Genomic DNA, 16,973 nt, shown 5'->3' on the forward strand with positions numbered 1-16,973 from the left:
ATTTGATTCACTCTTTCGGTTTGACCACCGGTTTGAGGATGATAGGCGGTGCTTGAAGGAAAGACGAGTTCCCATAGCTTTCTGAAAACTTTCCCAAAATTTGGAAGTAAACAAACTTCCACGATCAGAGATGATCTTCTTGGGAACACCATGAAGAGTGACTATCCGGGACGTGTATAGATCGGCCAGTTGATTAGCACGAATATCTTCCCGAATAGGAAGGAAATGAGCAACCTTGGATAGACGGTCAACCACTACCCATATAGCATCTTTTCCATTTTTGGTCTTGGGGAGACCGGTAATGAAATCCATGCCAATTTCATCCCATTTCCACTCTGGAATTGATAGAGGTTGCAGAGTGCCAGCAGGTCTTTGATGTTCAGCTTTTACGCGACGACAAACGTCGCATTCAGCAACAAACTTAGCAATCTCTTGCTTCATCCCGGACCACCAGAATCTTTGGCGAAGATCCCGATACATCTTGGTACTACCAGGATGGATGGAGAGTGGTGATTCATGAGCTTCTTTAAGGATTAGCTCTTTGAGATCCAATTTATCCGGCACGACTAGACGCTTACCGAAATAAACGGTACCTTGATCATCAATGGAGAAACATTTAGCAACTCCGCTAGCAATGTTCTTCTTGATCTCGGTAATGCCAGAATCTTGCTTCTGAGCCTTATTGATCTGGTCTTCAAGAGAGGGCTTCACCTCAAGATTAGCAAGGTATCCACTAGGAACAATCTCAAGGTTGAGTTTTGCAAGTTCCTCATAGAGAGAAGGTTGCGCTTGCTTAACCATCAGATTGTTGCAATAGGACTTCCGACTTAGCGCATCAGCAACGACATTGGCTTTGCCGGGTTTATAGTTGAGACCCAAGTCATAATCTTTTATGACTTCTAGCCATCTTCTCTGTCTGATATTCAGATCTGGCTGGGTGAAAAGATACTTCAGACTTTGATGATCTGAGTACAACTCGCAACGATTACCATAAAGGTAAGGTCGCCATTTCTTAAGAGCATGGATCACAGCTGCAAGCTCGAGATCATGAGTAGGATAATTGAGCTCATGTGGTTTCAGCGTCGAGAGGCATAGGCCACCACATGACCATCTTGCATCAACACACATCCGAGCCCTTGGAGAGAGGCATCGCAATAGACAACGAAGTCTTTGCTTGTGTCCGGAAGGACGAGCACGGGAGCGATGAGTTAGCTTGGTTTTCAAAACCTGGAAACTTTCTTCAGCCTTTTCTGACCATTCAAACTTCTTATCTTTCTTGAGAAGATCGGTCATTGGTTTGGCAATCTTGGAGAAATTTTCAATGAATCGGCGGTAATAACCCGCCAGACCAAGAAAACTCCGAATCTCCTTAGCTGACTTAGGTGTCTTCCAGTCAAGAACGGCTTGAACTTTATCTGGAATGACTGCAACACCTTTTTCAGAGATAACATGACCAAGGAATATGAGCTCTTTTAATCAGAACTCACATTTTGAGAATTTGGCATAGAGACGGTGCTCACGAAGTTTGGTTAGCACCAGACGGAGATGTTCCTCATGTTCATCTTCGGTTTTGGAGTAGATCAGAATATCGTCGATGTAGACCACGACGAACTTGTCAAGATACTCCATGAAAACAGAGTTCATGAGCCGCATAAAAGTGGCTGGAGCATTTGTAAGGCCAAAGGACATGACAGTGTACTCGTAAAGACCATAACGAGTTGTGAACGTTGTCTTTGGAATGTCCTCCTTGCGGATTTTGATTTGATGGTACCACGATCTCAAATCCATCTTGGAGAAGAGCGTGGCACCGGACAAGCGATCAAAAAGATCATTGATTATAGGAAGAGGGTATTTGTTCTTGATTGTCACTGCGTTGAGCGGACGGTAGTCAACAACCAGCCGCGGAATGTTTGTATCTCTCTTCTTGACAAAGAGGGCAGGGCAACCCCAGGAAGACGTACTGGGTTGTATGAAGTTCTTCTCTTCCAACTCCTCTAACTGCTTCTTCAGTTCAACCAACTCTTCCGGAGGCATACGATATGGTCTCCGGGAAACAGGAGCAGTTCCGGGAACCAACTCAATGACAAAGTCCACACTTCGATCGGGTGGCATGCCGGGTAACTCTTCGGGGAAGACATCACGGAAAGTCACGGACCACCCAGACATCGGAGATTTCTGGTTTAGGTAGGGCTTCAATGGCATACAACTCGGCTTCAGGGGTAAACCTTGCCGACGGAGGTATTGCGGATGGAGCCCAGTACAGAACACTTTTGCCAGAAAGATTGGTCAGTACAACAGACCTAGCTGCGCAATCAATGATAGCCTTATGCTTTACTAGCCAATCCATGCCCAAGATGACATCAATGTCAGTTGACTTGAGGGCAATGAGAGAGGTGGGGAACCACACTGGCCCTATACTGATTATGACCTCACGGGTAATCCAAATGGTTTGCCAACGAGACCCGGGAGTAGTGATCTCTAGAGGGGAGGGCATTGTCTCAAAGCGTATATCATGCTTTCTTGCAAACTCTTGAGATATGAATGTATGCGATGCTCCGGAATCAAACAGAACTGTAGCTAGGATTGAGTTTATATAGAGCGTACCCATTAGGACGCTTTGATCCTCTTCAGCCTCATCAGCAGAGACATGGGTCAGACGGGCACGACCAGAGGAATATTTTTCATCCTTCTTGGGCTGAGAATATCCACGACCAGCAGACTTCTGGGGGCACTCCTTCGAGTAGTGGCCAGGCTGACCACAAGAGTAGCAAGCACCACTAGGCACAGTACCCATGGCACGACGATAGCTTGAACCACCAGAGGGTGGCTTTGAGTTATTTCCAGAAGACCTTGGTGCATAGGGAGCACGAGGTACAGCACTGTAAGGGATCCAGACTCTGCGCTTCTTGTTGTTAGAGGAAGGCACGAGAATCACCTTCTTCACGCTTCTTGGATTTTTCCATATCCTTCCTTCCGTTCTCCATCAGAAGAGCACAGTTATGCAGGTCTTGGAATGACTGGAAGGTGAAGGGCAGCATCTCATAGCGAAGCTCGGGATTGAGTCCCTTACGGAACAGATCTTGCTTATCAGCATCATCAACCACATCACGGGGTGCATAGCGAGACAGCTGAGTGAACTCACGTCCATATGTCTCCACATCCAGCTTCCCCTGAGAAAAGTCCAGGAATTCCCTCCTTTTGATGTCCATGACAGTCTTGGGGATATAGGCTGCACGGAAAGCTGTGACGAATTCCTCCCAGGTAACATCATGTCCTGGCGCTTGAAGAGCCAGAAAACCTTCCCACCAAGAACCAGCGGCACCCTCTAACTGGTAGGTGGCAAAGTTCACGCGTTCACCTGGTGGAACATGAAGAGCGTTGAACTTGCGCTCGATGGTGCGAAGCCAATCATCAGCATCAAGAGGCTCCTTGGGGTGGGTGAAGACAGGAGGCAGTTCACGGATGAAGTCCCCAAGTGTGACACAGTTGTCGGGACGACGCTCTGTGTTTTGAGCTACACGCTCCAGAAGTTGTTCATTCCTCAGGCGGTTGGTCTCAATGTTGTTAAGAACCTGCGGCATTATGGGAGGTGGCGGCAGTTCCTGTTCAGCATTGTTTTGTCCACGTCGGTTACGACCACGACCAGCCATCCTGAAGAGAAAGACAAAGACCATGAGAAACAAATTCCTTGGAAAGGATTCAACGGAATGATAACATTCACTGAATAGAAGGAACAAGATTCAGATCAACTGATGGAACTTTAGGAACACTGAGCTAAGCAACCAAGTACGGAGTACTTTTTTGAGAAAACAACCCAAACCCGTAGATCCTGTAAGTTTGGAAATAACAGGGTAGAGGTAAACCTTTTTCAATCAAAACAAGGTAAGATGACTCAGCATTAGAGTGACACCAGATAAGGAGTAAAAAGAATCCTATTCAGATATTTTTGCAAGTACTTTTAGATTTCAAATAGTTTTCACAACTACTAGACTCAACATCGACCAGTCGAAAGGGTTTCCTATAGGCAGTCCTGCTCTGATACCAAAACCTGTCGCGACCCCGGAGGTCAGGGCTAGACAAACCCAGATATCACATCTGGCATAAGCCTAACCTAGATCTCTAGGGCCTACGGGGTGAGAATCGGTAACACAACGGTGACTCTACGGCCGAAAGCAAATATATTACAACTCTTAGCAGAGTTAAGATCCAAATTTATTACACGCAGAGGTCATTGACCACAATTCAACAAGCAACGGAAAGCAAATTATGTTATCTAGATAACAAGACTGCAAAGGGCCTAAGAGGCCATAACATAAGGCGACGTCCCAGCCCATAAGTCTCGAGCTGCCGCCTGAGGAACTCCGAACTACTCGTCGACGTCAAGGTAGAAGCCGCCATCAGTTGGAAGGACTTCCTCTGAAACAAGGCATGCAAGGCTGAGTACAGGGACTCAGCAAGACTTAGTACAACCTATTAGCAAAGCGGGTATGCGAGGCTTTATGTGGAGCTTATTTTGCGGAAAGCAGTTTTCCTTTGTAAATAGGAGGGAGCAGAAGCTCGTCTATTCAGACCATTTTCAAAAGGGGTAAGAGAGCGATATCAACTCTAGCTCTAAGATCATCATGTTGAATCCACCGAATCTTCGTCATTACCTGAACCTATCACCTAGGATCACCCCTCGGCACCCTGAGAAGGGATCCTTATTCACACATAGATATCAAGTGTTACGATCAGGTTCAAGTTGTCTATGATCATCACGTCCTTTCCCAAGTCGTCCTTAACCGTGGACACGGCTTTTCGAAAAGATTTACCCTGCAGGGGTGTACAACTTTACCCACACGCGCCGACCGACTCTTAATGCCGAACGTTAGCACACTTCCTTGGTGTGCCGGCGGAGGGTGGTCGACCAAAACCTTTCCCTTACTTCGCCTATGCCATGAGTCAAACTAAGCTAGGGAGCTCCGTCATCGTAGGTAGCCATTCTCCGAGGCGGTCCCGGTCATTGTGCGCGGGGATCCGGTTCAATGCCTTCGACATCCTTCACCCCGGCCACGCCCTATATGATGCACTTTGAAAACCTTTTCCACCTTTCCCCCATGCGTATGGCAAATGGAACTCGCAAACTAATTGACTCATGGGTAAGCTAGGTAAGTTCGGGCCAAGGGGTTCCCATGGGCCCCGTGTGCCTGTACGCTCAGTCTTGGTTCTAGAGGCAAGAACTCAGGTCCTAGTATCGGCGAGAACGAGTCAAATCACCACATCCCCATGTGGCGGCCCATCCAAGCCTTTAGCATGTTTATTAACATCATCAACTGATCTTACCACGTCATCTGTCAAACTAGGTTCATTCGTAGCTCCGATTCATCAACCGGATGGATCGGACTTCAACAACTAAGCATGGCTAAGCATAACACATATACGGCTCTAGCGATGCGAACAAGCTCGGACCTAGTTTTCTTTGGGAGCGGTGGATCAGTAACTCTGGGCTACAAGGATGGAATTATGCACACATAGGATATCTACAACTGCCGATAAAACATATTTGAAGCGGATGCAATATGTAAGAACCAGAATTAAAAGCATTTCGAAACCATATATGAACCAGGTTAGGGCTTGCCTTGTCCCTCGTTGTTCTGGTGCTGCTCTTCGGGGGCGTTGATCTCAGGTTCGCGTTCGGTCCCTATCGATGAAGAACCAAACACCGGAAAGGAAGAGCACAATCAAGACAAGGTACAATGCAATGCGCATACAATATGATGACATGTCATATTAAAGGGGTTCGGTTAAACCCTAGGTGCATCGACGGAACAATAAGGGGTTCGGCATCGAACCCGACATATGAGAGTGGTTGATTTACGGTTTCTACTAAGGCTCACAATTAATTGGTTCAAGCATGTATGAAACATGGATAAACAATTAGGAAATGTTTTTCTGATCATTTTGATATATAATTTTATATTTTTTCTGATTTAAAATGAATTATTTATGAATTTCCCAAGTTTAATTCATTTTAAATCAATTTCAGAAAATTATATAAATAATAATAAAGTTGGACCCACATGTAATAATTTTATTCTTTTCTAAACATTTATGAAATTATTAAAATCCTGACAGGGGACCCCACATGTCATTATTTTTCTATTTACAGAAATTACAGAGATTAATATTAGAAAATACAAAAATATGGAAAAAATTGAATAATGACGTCACGCTGACGTCATGATGACGTCAGCGGCGCCATGGCTCACAGATGAGCTCGGGTGGAGCTCCAATCCACCGATTCGGGCCGCGATTGGAGGCGTGCTGGTGGGGGAAAAACTCGGGGCGACGTGGGCGACCGAATAGTGGCGGCGCCTCCCGCTATTGGTCGCCGGAGCTAGGCCACCGGCGACGAGCGGCGGAGGCCGGGGCAGTAGCTGCGGCGCGGCGGCGATACAGAGGGGGAGAAGGCGAGGCGAGGGTGCTGGGAGAGAGAGGAGCTCACCACGAGCTCGATGGCGTCGACGGCGATGGACGGGGACGCTCGCCGGCACCGGAATCGAGCGGGGCAGGGCCGGCAGTGAGGTGTAGGGTTAGGGTTTCTTGGGCGTAGGAGGCCACGGGGAAGGGGGGAAAAGGGGGCTAGGGTTCGGGGCGGCGGCGGCGCAGCTCTTATAGCCGCCGGGGGCGGCGGAGCTCATCCTGGCCGGCCAGGCCATCGGGCGGCCATGGCGCTGCCAGGCAGCTGCTTTGGTGCGCGGGGAAGAAGGGCGTTTTTGCGAAAACCCCCTCGGGGAAAAACGTTGGGCTGGTGAGGGGTGCGGCTGGGCCAACTTGGGCCGTTTTGGGCTGCGGCCAGAGAGGAAAGAAAGAGAGAGAGAGTGGGCTGAGCCCAGGAGAGGGAAAAGAGGATCTCTCTCTATTTTTCTCCTTTTTACGGTTTTCTTTCTCTTTTCAAAATTGCAGATTCAAACTGTTTTGAATTTTGTTTGAACTCAAATTCTGCAGAGAAGATACTAAACACACATGGACTTGTTGAATAACAAAAATGCCATGTTGTCTAATTTTGAAAATCTTGAGAGATTTGAATGGAGAAGAAACAGAGAGGGATTTGCATAATTGTAAACAATTCAACTTTGATGCAAATTTTACTCAAATGCAAACTATATGCATGAGATGCACATGAACACTCATTTATTCATAAAGACAAGGTTGGGATGTTACAGTTTTCAAGGGTCAAGAGAGGAGGATGATATACTATGATCAAGAAGAGTGAAGAGTCTAAGCTTGGGGATGCCCCCGGTGGTTCATCCCTGCATATTTCAAGAAGACTCAAGCATCTAAGCTTGGGGATGCCCAAGGCATCCCCTTCTTCATCGACAAATTATCAGGTCACTTCTCTTGAAACTATATATTTATTCGGTCACATCTTATGTACTTTACTTGGAGCGTCTGTGTGCTTTTATTTTTGTTTTGTTATTTTCATTCTCTGAATAAAATGCTTGTGTGGGAGAGAGACACGCTCTGCTGGTTCATATGAACACATGTGTTCTTAGCTTTTAATGTTCATGGCGAAGGTTGAAACTGCTTCGTTAATTGTTATATGGTTGGAAACGGAAAATGCTACATGTAGTAATTGGTAGAATGTCTTGAATAATTTGATACTTGGCAATTTTTGTGCTCATGTTTAAGCTCTTGCATCATATACTTTGCACCTAATAATGAAGAAATACATAGAGCTTGCTAAAATTTGCTTTGCATATTTGGTCTCTCTAAAGTCTATATAATTTCTAGTATTGAGTTTTGAACAACAAGGAAGACGGTGTAGAGTCTTATAATGTTTACAATATGTCTTTTATGTGAGTTTTGCTGCACCGGTTCATCCTTGTGTTTGTTTCAAATAACCTTGCTAGCCTAAACCTTGTATCGAGAGGGAATACTTCTCATGCATCCAAAATCCTTGAGCCAACCACTATGCCATTTGTGTCCACCATACCTACCTACTACATGGTATTTTTCCGCCATTCCAAAGTAAATTGCTTGAGTGCTACCTTTAAAATTCCATCATTCGCCTTTGCAATATATAGCTCATGGGACAAATAGCTTAAAAACTATTGTGGTATTGAATATGTACTTATGCACTTTATCTCTTATTAAGTTGCTTGTTGTGCGATAACCATGTTCCTGGGGACGCCATCAACTCTTTGTTGAATATCATGTGAGTTGCTATGCATGTCCGTCTTGTCCGAAGTAAGAGAGATCTACCACCTTAATGGTTGGAGCATGCATATTGTTAGAGAAGAACATTGGGCCGCTAACTAAAGCCATGAATCATGGTGGAAGTTTCAGTTTCGGACATATATCCTCAATCTCATATGAGAACACTAATTGTTGCCACATGCTTATGCATTAAAGAGGAGTCCATTATCTGTTGTCCATGTTGTCCCGGTATGGATGTCTAAGTTGAGAATAATCAAAAGCGAGAAATCCAAAATGCGAGCTTTCTCCTTAGATCTTTGTACTGGCGGCATGGAGGTACCCCATTGTGACACTTGGTTAAAACATGTGTATTGTGATGATCCGGTAGTCCAAGCTAATTAGGACAAGGTGCGGGCACTATTAGTATACTATGCATGAGGCTTGCAACTTGTAAGATATAATTTACATAACTCATATGCTTTATTACTACCGTTGACAAAATTGTTTCATGTTTTCAAAATAAAAGCTCTAGCACAAATATAGCAATCGATGCTTTCCTCTTTGAAGGACCTTTCTTTTACTTTTATGTTGAGTCAGTTCGCCTATTTCTCTCCACCTCAAGAAGCAAACACTTGTGTGAACTGTGCATTCATTCTTACATACTTGCATATTGCATTTGTTATATTACTCTATGTTGACAATTATCCATGAGATATACATGTTATAAGTTGAAAGCAACCGCTGAAACTTAATCTTCCTTTGTGTTGCTTCAATACCTTTACTTTGATTTATTGCTTTATGAGTTAACTCTTATGCAAGACTTATTGATACCTGTCTTGAAAGTGCTATTCATGAAAAGTCATTGCTTTATGATTCGAGTTGTTTACTCATGTCATTACCATTGTTTTGATCGCTGCATTCATTACATATGTTTGCAATATGATCAAGGTTATGATGGCATGTCACTCCGAGAAATTATCTTTGTTTATCGTTTACTGCTCGGGACGAGCGAGAACTAAGCTTAGGGATGCTGATACGTCTCCGACGTATCGATAATTTCTTATGTTCCATGCCACATTATTGATGATATCTACATGTTTTATGCACACTTTATGTCATATTTATGCATTTTCCGGAACTAACCTACTAACAAGATGCCGAAGTGCCGGTTCTGTTTTCTGCTGTTTTTGGTTCCGAGAAGGCTGTTCGGGCAATATTCTCGGAATTGGACGAAATCAACGCCAAACCTCCTATTTTTCCCGGAAGGCTCCAGAACACCGAAGAAGAGTCGGAGAGGGGCCGGGGGCCACCACACCATAAGGCGGCGCGGGCCGGACCCCGGCCGCGCCGGCCTAGGGTGGGGCCACCCCGTCGCCCTCCTGCGCCGCCTCTTCGCCTATATAACCCCTTTCGACCTAAAAACGCAGTACCTCTTGACGAAACTCCGGAAAGACTCCAGGGGCGCCGCCACATCGCGAAACTCCAATTCGGGGGACAGAAGTCTCTGTTCCGGCACCCTGCCGGGACGGGGAATTGCCCCCGGAGCCATCTCCACCACCATCTTCACCGCCATCTTCACCGCCATCTTCACCGCCATCGCTGCCTCCATGATGAGGAGGGAGTAATCTACCCCCGAGGCTGAGGGCTCCGCTGTAGCTATGTGGTTCATCTCTCTCCCATGTACCTCAATACAATAATCTCATGAGCTGCTTTACATGATTGAGATTCATATGAGTTTTGTATCACTACTATTCTATGTGCTACTCTAGTGATGTTATTAAAGTAGTTTTATTCCTCCTACACGGTGTAATGGTGACAGTGTGTGCATCCGTGTTAGTACTTGGCGTAGGCTATGATTGTGATCTCTTGTAGATTATGAAGTTAACTATTGCTATGATGGTATTGATGTGATCTATTCCTCCTACATAGTGTGAAGGTGACGAGTGTGCATGCTGTGTTAGTACTTGGTTTAGTCGTGTTGATCTTTCATGCACTCTAAGGTTATTTAAATATGAACATTGAATTGTGGAGCTTGTTAACTCCGGCATTGAGGGTTCGTGTAATCCTACGCAATGTGTTCATCATCCAACAAGAGAGTGTAGAGTATGCATTTATCTATTCTGTTATGTGATCAATATTGAGAGTGTCCACTAGTGAAAGTCTATTCCCTAGGCCTTGTTCCTAAATACTGCTATCGCTGCTTGTTTACTGTTTTACTGCGTTACTACTGCTCATACTTATTTATACCACCTGTATTTCACTATCTCTTCGCCGAACTAGTGCACCTATTAGGTGTGTTGGGGACACAAGAGACTTCTTGCTTTGTGGTTGCGGGGTTGCATGAGAGGGATATCTTTGACCTCTTCCTCCCTGAGTTCAATAAACCTTGGGTGATCCACTTAAGGGAAACTTGCTGCTGTTCTACAAACCTCTGCTCTTGGAGGCCCAACACTGTCTACAAGAATAGAAGCACCCGTAGAAATCACTCTCGGGTGAGCTTCTCTCATGTCCGATGGTTCGACGCCTTCGAGCCAGGCGAAAGGGAAGGGGCCCTCTTCGGCACGAGAACAGGTTGGTGCTTCTGGTGCTCAGAGTCCTGGTTGTTCTCCTCGGATTCAAGACTACGATTCTTCTCCGGGCAGTGCCTCGCCGTGCCTACGGCTGGTGTCCTTGGTGCCAAACAGCGGCGGTCTGCACTTCTACAAGCTTCCTTACTCTTAGTGCAGTGTTGTAATTCGTTATGTGTACCCTTATATCTTTCTTGCCGTGGTGTGTGTGGTGTGGTGTCTTGTTGTAACTCTTGGCCGGTTGATGGCTTTCGAGCCTTCTGTTTAATAAGTTTTAATTGATTTGTACGCTAAGAGCTGCCATGTAATGCAGTATGACACACATTTATCTTTGATGCTAGCTGTAACACATGCCCTACTAAAAATGGTTGTTTGTATTTTTTTTTCCGATAAAGGATGTTTTATTACTTTTGGGAAGCAATTACATCCATCCTCTGCATAACCAGGATGCACACATCCGTTCAAGTGTCTGGATTCAAAGTATATAAAAAACTAGGCGAAATACATATCGAAGCGATGAATCATATAACGCTTAAGATGAGGGTGGCGCTACAATCCGTAGACTATGCTGCCACCCATGTAGGGAAAAAGTATCCCTCGTCGTAGCCTCCAACCGTGTACAGACCTCCGTAAATAGGTCTCGGTTCTCCACCCGCTGAAGAGGTAACCACGAACGGAGAATACCTGTACATCTGTAGATGACCTGCAACAAAGAACAATTTTTATCGTTAAAAATCTTGTCATTTCTACTTAGCCAAAACGCCCAGATAACTACAAGCGCCCCCACCCTAAGAAGCAACTTAAACCTTGAATCGACACCTTGAAGCCAGTTGCCAAAGACATTGGCCACACTAGTCGGGGGATACATGGTAGACGCTACTTGGATGACTGACCATATAGATCTCGCAAAATGGCACTGGAAAAAAAGGTGTTTAATAGTTTCATCATGATGACAGAAAACACACCTTGAACTTCCGTGCCAATTCCGCTTAACAAGATTATCTTTAGTAAGAATAACTCCTCGACGAAGGTACCATCCAATTTTTTTAATTTTTAATGGTATCTTCATCTTCCAGATTTTCTTATTATTATCAACTGGTGTATCAGAATGAAGGATCGCACTGTATAACGATTTGACTGAGAAAGTACCATCTACATGAAGATTCCATCTAAATTCGTCCGGTTCAGGCGATAGGTGGATATCTCCCAGCCGGTGAATTGGATCATTCCATGCCAATAGCCTTTGTCCAAGCAAAACCCGTCTGAACGTCACATTCGGGGGTGAGGTAGCCATTACTGTGGCAATGGTATCACCTTTGCGACGAACAAAAATATACAGAGCAAGATACTGTTCACTTAAGGGAGCATTGTCTAACCAAACATCTTCCCAGAAACACCACAGGTCAAGCATTATTGTTATATTTGTGACAAGCATACTCATCCGACGATCCGGTGCCCCGTGTTGAAGATGCCTAGGCTGTCTGTGTTTGTCTGTGGTTCTGGTCTCCTGGAGACTTACTTTACTACTTTTCCTGATTCTGTTATTCATGAGGATCTCACGCCGAGTCAGACTCCTATTGCTCTGGTGGTGGTTTTGGATGACCAGGTACTGGCGGAGGTGATAGCCAAGCAGGTAGCCCAGCGCTGCTCAGCCAGTCCCAACTGGAAATGGGAAGCGGTGCCTCTTGCGGATATGCAGTTTCTAGTTTCTTTGCCTTCCTTTGAGGACTTGGATATAGTGGATGGGATCCAGGTCGGTGTGCCTTCCTTTGCAGCATCTATGTCAGTATCAGCATGGAGGTAGGCGGAGGTGCCACATACACATGAGTTAGAGAAGGTCTGGCTTCATGTTGAGGGGGTTCCTCATTCTCTCCGCCACTTTCTTGGTTTGTGGGCTATTGGTTCTCTCCTGGGCAAGACTGTTGATGTTGATCTTACTAGTCTCAGGCGACGGGCACTTGATCGTGTTCAGGTGGCTATGGTTAATCCAAAGGTGTTGGGGAAACCTACGGATGACGCTCTACCGAGTGTTGTTGCTGATGCGGTGTTGCGGTCAGAAACCCACCGGCGGGCAGCGACGGGCAACACAGTAGAGCCGGGAGGCTCCCAGGACTGCGGCTGGCCCTGGTCCCTCGAGCGACGGCCCGCAAAGCCTCGGCACGCACGTCCGATGCTGGTGCAAGGGCGTGCCACCTGACCTATACACTACTAGGGAAAGGCTTATAGCCGCACTCCTTACCGCCGGCAAATACGATTTAAAGATGCCAGCGGTAATGACTTCCAGGGAGTTTCAATTGGGCCTGGCCTTACCGCCGGCGATTTGGCCCAGAAGCGCCGGTGATAGCGAGCTCTACCGCCGGCGAACACGAAACGAATATGCCAGGGATAACGAGTGTCAGGATGGGCCACCCAGCCCGCACTTACCGCCGGCGTTTGTGAACCGTAGGTGCCGGCGGTAATAGGCCCTACCGCTGGCAATCGCGGCCAGTGCCAGATGGATTTCGCCGGGGCTAACCCGTGGACCACCCTTTTCATTTTGCCTAGCACGCGTCCAGCCCGTCGGTTGCTCCCCAACCCCCACTCGATCCACTCCCACGCCAAATCCAAAACCCTAGCCCCGCCCCGCTCTACCCCACGACCCACCCCACAGACCAGCCGCCGCCGCCGTGCGGCCACTGCCCGCGGCCCCTCTGCGACTCCGCCTCGTCGCGGCGTCCACCTGCTCCGCCGCCGCCACCCCGTCCGCGAAATCTTGGACTTTGATTCGCAAAGGTACGAGCTTTTGGTCCTCAATCCCACCTAACTTCCGTGTGTTTCCGTCTAGATCCGCCGCTCGTAGCCCCTGTAGCTCCACCCGATTCGGCGGGGAATTTCCGGCTGTCCTTGACCATTTCAGCTGTTTCAGGCAGGATTATACTAAGTCTACGATTGGAGTTTTGGCGCCGTGGGATGCGCAAGGATGGCCGCGCGTAGGCTCGAGTTGCCGCGGAACGCCGCGGAGTCCGCCGTCCGGTCCATCGGCCTCGGCTACGACGTCGCCGACGACGTCCGCCTCAAGTTCTGCAAGCAGCGGGGCGAGCCGCTCATTGAGCTCGACCGCGATGGGGTGCAGGACATCGTGCTCCCCGGCAGCCTGACCGTCGCCGGTGTGCCTAAATCGATCAAGTGCGACAAAGGGGAGCGCATGCGGTTCCGGTCTGATGTCCTCTCGTTTCAGCAGGTATGCTTTCTACCAGTTTTGGGTGTTATCAGGTTGGACATTTGGAAGAAACTATGGGATTGTAGGCTTTTTACCAGTTTACTAGCAGGATGCATTTTCTGCCTGCAGCCTTATGCAATCTTCTTTTGATTGGTTGAATTGGATGAGTGGGTGTGTTGTGGTAGATAGATGAATTACAGATTTACACTAAAAAAATCTCAACCACACATCCGCATGCCAAAATTTGTCCATTTTCACCTTAGAGAACACTAGCACTCCCACTTCGTTCTATTACCACTTTGATTCGTTACCATTACATTTATTGCTCAAACTTGGTTAATTTCCTTCTTTTGAGGTTGAGTTTAATTTGCTAAATGCCTACAACACATGCATTGTATGTACTCCGAAAATGTTGCAGAATACTTAACCAGTTTTACGTTACTTGTATTACTTCTAGCTTCACCCCTTGTTTGAATGATTGAATTGTATCACCTGCAGGCTATGTGGCCATGGGGTGGGAGTTGTATCTAAGGGCAGTGCCGAGCTCCAAGCGTGATTGAATTGTATCTCCGGCTGCTGGTGAGACCCATCTCCTCCTTTGTTACTAGCAGCACAAGTTTTGCATTCTTGCACAAGTTCTGTTAAATTGGGAACTGTGAGCAATGTTCTGATTAATTAATTGCTACTGATAGCATGTCAAGACAACAAATTTACGACCATACGATCTTCTTTTACCTTACATGTTACATGTTACAATATATGGCCTTCTTTTATCTAGTTTTCCATTGTTCAACTTCATTGGCGCTATATTTGTGTTTGTACTGTTATTAAAGGAATTATATTACTCGAAGTTTTCTTATAACACAACTGCATTGGTTCGTTCGACAATTATACCATTCTCAAGTAATGAGCTGCTACTGGAAATGCTGATATAACATAGAATTATATTCATTCGTTAAAGCACTGTATGATAGTGTGGTTCTCTGTGGTATTCGAAACTATGGTGTAGTGAAATCATATGGTTGATCTAGTATTTTGAGAAAAGGTTCTGCATCTGTCAGTGCTAGGTGTGGCTGGTACATCAGGTCCCATCTCCTAACCTTCAAATGACGACAACCTTTTAAGTGTCTGATGGAACGCTGAAAAAACTTGACGGTTGCCCTGTGACTTAACTGGAACAAGGTTTTGTTGTTATTGAAATGTGTCATGAGTATGATGTGCTTGGTTTTTAAGTTCCATCTATTGTTTTGAAAGCCACTAAATATAATTTCCACCCCTTTCCTGTGATCGATTTGCTAAGAATATGATTGTGAGATATAAAATCATTGATTCTCTAATGTTAAATTGGTAATGGTACAATATTGCTTGCTAGTGTCAATCTTTTTATTGCTTTGTGTTGGAGTAACTGCAATAAATTTAGTGCTTGTGTACACTGTAAAAAAATGCAGTTAGCTGAACTTGCTTAATAAAAATTTAGTATAGCGTCGTTCTGGTGGAGGAGTGCAATTTCGATCCAAACTTGGTGGTTTCATTCTCGCTGATGTTGTTTTGTTGCTTACACAGATTTCCTGCTGCTAGGGAGGCGTTGCTACTGCTGTTGGTCTTGGGGCGGCGAGGTGCCAGGCAAAGGAGGCGAGGAGCTGGGGGTGCGAGATACTGGGACGATCCGAGATCATGGGATGATCTACCGCGGTGCTTGCCGGAGGAGATCAGGGCGGTGCTGACTGGGGGCGAAGGAGCTGCTGGGGTCAGTGATGGATCTGTGGGTTGAGGAGGTGCTGGGACGGCCATGGATCTGTGGGCGGAGGAGCTGTTGGGGACATATCGATTTTTTGTTTGTAAAATGAACATACAGAATGGCTGACGTGTCTATTTGTGTTTCCATGTGTTCGAATGAAATCTAAAGTACTATTCATACGTTTGATACCTGCCTATTTTTTTTTGTTTCCTGATTTACTTACCACTGGCATATTCGTGATTCGCCAGCGGTAATCCATGTTATCCCCGGCGAATAGGATAGGCGCTGGTGGTATCCTATTACCGCCGGCGAGTATGGGAAAGTGCCGGGGGTAATCTCATATTACCGCCGGCGAATACGAAAGCGCCGGGGGTAACGCCTTACCACCGGCGAGGTGATCGCCGGCGAATCCGAAAGTGCCGGCGGTAAGCCTTTTCAACTCGCCGGTGGTAAGCCTTTCCCTAGTAGTGATATCTGGTCAGGAAGGTGATGGATTTGCTTCGCTTAGTTTCCTGCATGGCATACACGTAAACATTAAATACGAGCCTCGATCGGCTCTCAGGTTGTCCTGCGAATCGGCTCAAGGAGCCGATTCACCCATGATCCGTATGAGGTATACGATCACATGGTGGTCCTGCTTGATCAATATAAAGCTAAAACGACCTACGACGATTTAGGGTTTTCACCACATAATCGGAACATCCTACACGTGATTGAGCACGGCAGCCACGCACGGTGGTAATAAACCGACCCTAGATAAGGCCTAAAAACCAACATGAAGTTGATCCCCGGAACATCTCATCTAGGGCTAGCAAACTACACCCTACGTGCTACTGGATCCTTCAACCCGTTTGCAAGGCCTAACTATGCAGATATTAAACTAATCCTTGAATAACAAGGAGCAATCATAATGGATCGGATCTACTAAATAATGATCAAGCGAGGCGCCGCCCTTACACCTAAGATAGGCGTAAGGGTGGCTAGACGTCTAAGGGTTGCATGGACGAAAGCATGTAACACGACGAAACAATGCTAACCCTAACACATCTATGATAACTACGTTGCTCGCCATCAACAAGGCTTCAGCACGAGCAACGCATGAACAACGAATAAACGTGTACTGCCTAGATCGCAAGATGCAATCTAGGCAGCATGATGCTTACCCGGAAGGAAACCCTCGAAACAAGGGGCTGGCGATGCGCCTAGATTGGTTTGTGATGAACGTGATTGTTGTTTATTTCAGAAACCCTAGATACATATTTATAGTCCGTAGACTTTCTAACGTGGGAGT

Source organism: Lolium rigidum, chromosome 5 (genome assembly GCF_022539505.1).
Source record: "Lolium rigidum isolate FL_2022 chromosome 5, APGP_CSIRO_Lrig_0.1, whole genome shotgun sequence".
NCBI classification, from domain to species: domain Eukaryota; kingdom Viridiplantae; phylum Streptophyta; class Magnoliopsida; order Poales; family Poaceae; genus Lolium; species Lolium rigidum.